This window comes from Lipotes vexillifer, unplaced genomic scaffold (genome assembly GCF_000442215.2).
Source record: "Lipotes vexillifer unplaced genomic scaffold, Lipotes_vexillifer_v1.1 scaffold1629, whole genome shotgun sequence".
NCBI classification, from domain to species: domain Eukaryota; kingdom Metazoa; phylum Chordata; class Mammalia; order Artiodactyla; family Lipotidae; genus Lipotes; species Lipotes vexillifer.
Window position 1 is genome coordinate 21780 of NW_006790230.1, and position 7238 is coordinate 29017.

Genomic DNA, 7238 nt, shown 5'->3' on the forward strand with positions numbered 1-7238 from the left:
CTAAAATCACTCTGCCTGGTATCAGAGTCTATATGAATGAGTCAATCAATATATTAGCTTCAAAATTCCTTGATCTTCACCCCATCTCCATTAAATGTTAGCAAACTACTGGACTAGATCATAAATAAAAAATGGGAGAATACTGGCAATTCCATATGGTTTGACCTAATACTTCCAAGGACACAATCTAGACATAGTAATGACCTAGAACAGCTCTACCTATGAAATCTTAAAATCTCATATCTTATTCTAGTCACACATCCTCTGAGTTGTTTACTTACTACCCCATGGAACTGGCTTTATAATTTTATGATGACCTCTCATCATTTGATTGCCTCTTTTTACCTAGTCCATTATCTCCTTCTCTATTCATCCCCTAAATGTCTTGGTGTGTCACTTCAAGTCCTCCCTTGACAACCCCTTCAACTCCCTCAATGAATTATCTTCTCATCACATCTTCTCTGAAAATCCCTAGCTTTGCATTAAGCATATTGTCTGTGTGCTTGAGACTGTCATTTATCCATTCAACATATATTTTAAAGTACCTATATTGTATCCTAAGCACTCCATTAGATGACCAGTATAAAATGGGTAAGCAAGCCAGGTACAGTTTTTGCTCTCAAGAATTTTATAGCTGGTCAGCATGTAAACAAGCAAGTAGACAATTAACATATACAGTATGTAGGCACTATTTTAGGGGAAGCATCTATTTTAAGAATCCATGGTTTTGTAGCTAATTCACATGTAGTGTCTGCCAGAGGAAGTGATGCTTCCACTTTCATGATGTCTGGCAATAAGTACAAAATAAAGAGGGAAAACCAAGCAAAAGAAAAGAAACAAAATGACCTTAGTCAAATCTCTGTTTCTCCAAATACTACTACATATTACATGTTGGGCAAAATCTACTGCCAGATGCACTCTGGGGTGACTCTAGGGATCTAACTCTTTTCATTCACTCATTGATAGTCTGTTGATATCAATACCAGCAAAAGAATGAGAGAGAGAATATAAGCACTATGTTTTTAAAAATTATGCCTAAAAAAACTACCTGACATATGACCTCAATGGATTCCACCTGCCCCAAAACAAATTCTACATTTTAGACTTTTGAAGAAATGCCAAAATATTTCCAAATAACATGCTTTCCAAAGCGTGTTTGTTAGAATGATTCATTAAAACAAAGAAAGAGATTAATCAACAAAACAGTGTTCAAGGAGGCTTATAATAAAATGTCACAGAAACAAAGATGACAATCCAGGTAAGAACTAAATAATGAGGACAGGAAATTCATTGAATTAGAAAGCCTAAGCAATGCATAGTTATAGTAATTGAGAAAAATCTATTTTACCTGGTTCCTGGCATCCAGTGCAAAAAGAGAAATGTTAAGTGGTTCTTAGCCTATTTTAACTATCACAGAGATAAATATTTTCCTAAATTTCAAAGTAATTCCAAATTCATTAGGAAAAAAGACAAAAAACCTAGGAGGAGCTACAGAATGGACAGCGTGATTCAAACTGCAGAGGGCACACCATTGTAAAGCAATTATACCCCAATAAAGATGTTAAAAAAAAACCTGCAGGGGGCATAACAAGCTCACACATGATTCAGGTAGGCACTGGGCCTCAGCTAATCCTACTCACAGGGCATGGCTGTGGGACCTGAGGCAGCACTTTAAAGATCTAGGCAATCAGTCTATTTCGAGCAAGGCCTTAGTATCTAGGGGTTGGAAAGCAGAATACTACCACTACCACTATCACCCCACCTACTGGGTGGTGAAGAAGAGTTGTAAGGGCAGGCACAGGTGAGTAGGGCCTTTCCAAGAAGAGAATGGTGCTACATTATTACATCATTATTTGCTATATTGTCTGATAATGATAATAGCCACCATTTATTGGGTTTTTACTAAATGTCAGGCACTAAGTGCTTTACATATTTATATCCAGAGCCCCCCCCAATATTTGAGAAGCCTAAGGCAAAAGTATAAATGGAGATCAACATACCAAGTCTCTAAATATGCAAATATAAACAGGCTAACAATCTATTAGATGTATTTATCTCCTATCTTGACAAATACACTTTCATTATGACTTGAAAGGCCAGATTCAAATTTAAAATTCTTAGACCCCTCTCAATGTCATGCTGGAACATGGCAGCTCAGGAACAGATGGGCCATGGAGCACCCTTTTTCCTTCCTACCCTCCCCAACTCCAGTCCTCACCTTGAGGGACCTCACGTACATGGATATGGCCCTCTCAACCCACACAGCACATCAACAGCTGTCCTTTGTTCTTCTCTCAAGCCTGAAAATGCACACACCTTTGATGCAATCTGCCCTGGGGAAAACTGACCCTGGCACCCAAGTTAGTTCTGGCCCATGCAGACCATGGAAGAAAGATCGATTATTTATCAGGGAATTTCAGATTTCAGGCGTGTGTAGTGTGTTCTAGAAGGGGAGGGGGAAGGGGGTTACTCACTGGATGGGCACAATCTCTTGGCCCTGTGGACTCCTTACTGCACAGAAAGGACGAGCTACATAATTTGGAGGACCAAGTGCAAAATGAAAATGTAGGACCCCTTGTTTAAGTAGCAGTCAAACTTTATTATTAAAGCTACTAAAATATAAAGTTTTTCCTTTCTTCCATAACCTTTCTTGGCTTGTCATGGTAATTTTATTCGTTATTTAAAGCTGTCCTAAATTCTAAAAATTACAATTGTAAAGTATTCATGTGACTTTTACCATTCATCTTTATATTGTGCAATGCTGGTTCTAAATGCACATATAAGAGCATTTAACATGTATGTGAATACACAATTTGTATTTTATAACTCATACATACATATGTATTTCATTCTTGCCAAAATAGTGAAAACACTGCACAAAATTAACTCAAGTGTTTTTATCTCACATCTTGCTTGCCAGCTCTCTACCTTTGGCTCACTGGTGTGTAAGGAAGGACTGAAAGGAAAAGGAACTATGGGTTGCTCTATTTTCCCCTTTCATTCTATGTCATCATTTATCAATATAAGTAGTTGGTTAACAAAGGGAAATAACATGAATAAGAAAGGATATGATACAGTTTCTTGGTTGTTTGTGTTTCTTGGAATGTCATTGCCTTATTTCTGCATTCAAACTGAAAGCACAGCCTCTTCAGGCTGTCAGGGCACCATCTATTTAGTCATAGACATAACGTGTTTACCTTATACTCACTTTGAGTCTTGCTGAAATCCAACGCTTTGTGAGCTCACCTGAATTTTTGCTCATGGACATCATGAATGCTAAATACAAATGAAGTGGCAAGAAATGGTGGACACACATATTGCATGTATCTCTTTTGCTTAAATGCATGATCCACTGTTCCATCAGACGCTACTTACAAAACATAAGTTCAAAGACAAAAATTAAGAATTTTAAGACAACTACAGCAGAGCATTAAATCAAGCATAGAACTTTTCTGAGTGCAGGGCCATATATGACTACACAGGTCTCATGCCCATGAAGCTAGCCCTAGGAAAGGCAGAGCCAGCAGAGGGCAAGAGCAGGGCCCTCAAAAGGGAAAGGATGTCATGTCGAAAGGCAGTACAGATGGGCAACTAAGGCTCAGAGTTAAGTAATTTGCCTGCAATCTTAGTTGGTAAGTGACTTAAGTAGTATTTAAACCATAGTTAGTCAAAATCTGGAGATCAATCTGGAGAACAGAAGCCCAGCTACATGAATTGGGCCAGTAGTGTACAAGCCTCAGATTTTCAGGTACCCTTTTTGCCATAGCCAAGAAGCAATTCCAAGTTGATTCTTTGGCAGCCTGGCTCTAGAAACATAGCTGCAATTATACTAGTGCTATTCAAAAAACAGCCTGATTAAGAGAGAAGTTGCAAGCAACTTTTCATTGCAGTAATAATTAGAATACATATAATAACAATAACAATAATATTTATTATTATCTAATACTACTAATAAGAATAGCTAACGTTTACTTAGCTCTTACTAAGTGTCAGATACTGCTCTGAGAATTTCTGCTATATTATTTTTATTTCACAGAACCCCTTTGAGGTTGGTAATATTATTATTTACATTTTACAAATGAGAAAGCTGAGGCAAAGAGGGGCCAACAAATTTAGTAAGGTCACACAGCTGGTTAGTGATAGAGTCAGAATTTTGAACTCAGGAAGGTTTTTGTTGTTTCTTTTCTGTGTTTCTTTTTGTCCACAAAATAGGGAAAATCTAAAGTTTATTCATATTCACATTTACTACATTAATACTGTGTGACCTTTTTTATTGAAGTATAGTTAATTTACAATGTTGTGTTAGTTTGAGGGTGTACAGCAAAGTGATTCAGAAATATATATAACTGAATACATAATATTTATATATATATATAAATATGTTTCTATTCTTTTTCAGATTCTTTTCCACTATAGGTTATTACAAAATACTGAATATAGCTCCCTGTGCTATATAGTTGGTCCTTGTTGTTTATCTATTTTTTATATATTATTGTGTATATGTTAATCTGAAACTCCTAATTTATCTTCCCCCCATCCCCACTATCCCCTTAGGTAACCATAAATCTGTTTTCTATGTCTGTGAGTCTATTTCTGTTTTGTAAATAAGTTCATTTATATCACTTTTTTAGATTTCACACATAAGTGATATCATAAGATATTTGTCTTTCTCTGTCTGACTTACTTCACTTAATGTGATAATCTCTAGGTCCATCCAAATGGCATTATTTTATTCTTTTTTATAGCTGAGTAATATTCCATTGCATATATATACACAGCTTCTTTATCCATTCATTTCTCTATGGACATTCAGGTGGCTTCCATGTCTTGGCTATTGTAAATAGTGCTGCTATGAACATTGGGGGTGCATCTATCTTTTTGAATTATGTTTTCCTCCAGATATATGCCTAGGAGTGGGATTGCATGATCATATGGTAACTCTATTTTCAGTTTTTTTAAGGAACCTCCATACTGTTATGCAATGGTAAATGGGATTGTTTCCTTAATTTCTCTTTTTGATCTTTCATTGTTAATGTATACAAATGCAACAGATTTCTGTATATTAATTTTGTATCCAGAAACTTTACCAAGTTCATTGATGAGCTTTAGTAGTTTTCTGGTAATGTCTTTAGGATTTTCTACATATAGCATCATGTCATCTGCAAACAGTGACAGTTTTACTTTTCTTTTCCAATTTGGATTCCTTTTATTTCTGTACTTCTTCCTTTCCAGTTTGGATTTCGTTTGTTTTTCTTCTCTGATTGCCGTGGCTAGGACTTCCAAAACTACGTTGAATAAAAGTGGCAAGAGTGGGCATCCTTGTCTTGTTCCTGATCTTAGAGGAAATGCTTTCAACTTTTTACCATTGAGTATGATGTTAGCTGTGGTGAACCCAGGAAGTTTTGCTACTTTGAACCATCTCTCTCTATATATATATAGATCCATCACTATATTATTGAGGTATACTTGAAGGCAGGTGGAACTAAGCCAAGTGATCCAGACAAGGCAATCAATAAATATTTTTAGAATAATAGTACAGGGGACTTTAATAGCATTTTCATTTATCAGACATAACTAAAATCTCACATTAACCAGTTTTTCTTACATTTTACTTTTCAGAAAAGAATTTTTAAAGGTTCCCATTTTAGACCTAATTGTTTTCATCATGTAGCCAAGGTTCCATATGAGGAAATATTTTATATTTAATTCAATATCCTATATACCTTCCTTATCTACACACACAGTAAGGCCAGGAACCAGGAAATAAGGGGAAAACCCTGCTGACTCACAAAACTGTTAGAAGGAACTGTTCTCAACATGGCTATTAACTTTGGAATTGAGTGTCAATCAAATTTGCTACCAAAGTACAGAGTTTATTGCCTAGATTGCTTGTTTGTTTTGTTTTTTTGTTTTAATGATGGTTACTATGTGGATTAAATTTGCTAGTATAGCATGACCTAGTTGTCTAGTTAGTTTTGTTGCTCTGTTTTACTGCTGGATAGAATTGGATCTATGTGGAAACAGGTATCAAATATGCATACCTGGTAGTGAATCAGTCGTCCTGAATAATAAACAGTGACAAAGGTAACCAAGAGTAACAAACAGAAGATCGTAAGCACTAGGGTTCACTCAATTTCCTCATCTGAGAATGAGGGTAGAGAAGTGCTGTGAGCAACCCCGTCGACTGGCAACAATAAAATCCTTGTTACTAAATTAAAATATATATATATAGTGTTTATATGTATATTATTTGTAAAGTGTAATGAGGTATATACTCCCATATACCATTTCATGAACTCTCATATACCATTTCATAAATGGGCAGTGACATTCTAGAAAGAAATTGGCAATGTCAAGAGCCAAAAAAATTTTCTCCCCTTAACACATCAGTTTACAAACAGTATCTATCATAAGGAAATAAATAAAATTGCCAACCAAGTTATTCACAACAGCATCCTCTGAAAGATACCCAAATGGGAAATAATATCAAGGTCTAACAATAATAGTAAATTATGTTGTATTCATGTGATGAAACTTTACTCAATCATTTGGGCTTCTGAAATATTTCTTGATATAAGAAAATGCTTTAAAAATACATATCCTCTCACTAGTTATGGAACATTGGCCAAGTTACTCTCTGTACTACAGCTACTTTACCTGTAGTATAAAATGAAGGCATCATAGGATTGATGTGAAGATTAACTGAATGAATATAAGGAGAGTGGTTAGAAGAGGGCCTGGAACAGAAGAATCACTAAGTCAATATTAGTTATCTCATCATCTCCATCTTCATTCTCATTCCAAAACAGTTTTTTTAAATTATATATATATATTTTTTAAAATTATTTATTTATTTATTTATTTTTGGCTGTGTTGTGTCTTTGTTGTGATGCGCAGGCTTCTCATTGCGGTGGCTTCTTCTGTTGTGGAGCATGGGCTCTAGGCATGCAGGCTTCAGTAGTTGTGGCTCATGGGCTCTAGAGCACAGGCTCAGTAATTGTGGCACACGGGCTTAGTTGCTCCACGGCATGTGGGATCTTCCCGGACTGGGGCTGGAACCCATGTCCCCTGCATTGGCAGGCGGATTTTTTTTTTTTTTAACATCTTTATTGGGGTATAATTGCTTTACAATGGTGTGTTAGTTTCTGCTTTATAACAGAGTGAATCAGTTTTACATATACATATGTTCCCATATCTCTTCCCTCTTTGTCTCCCTCCCTCCCACCCTCCCTATCCCA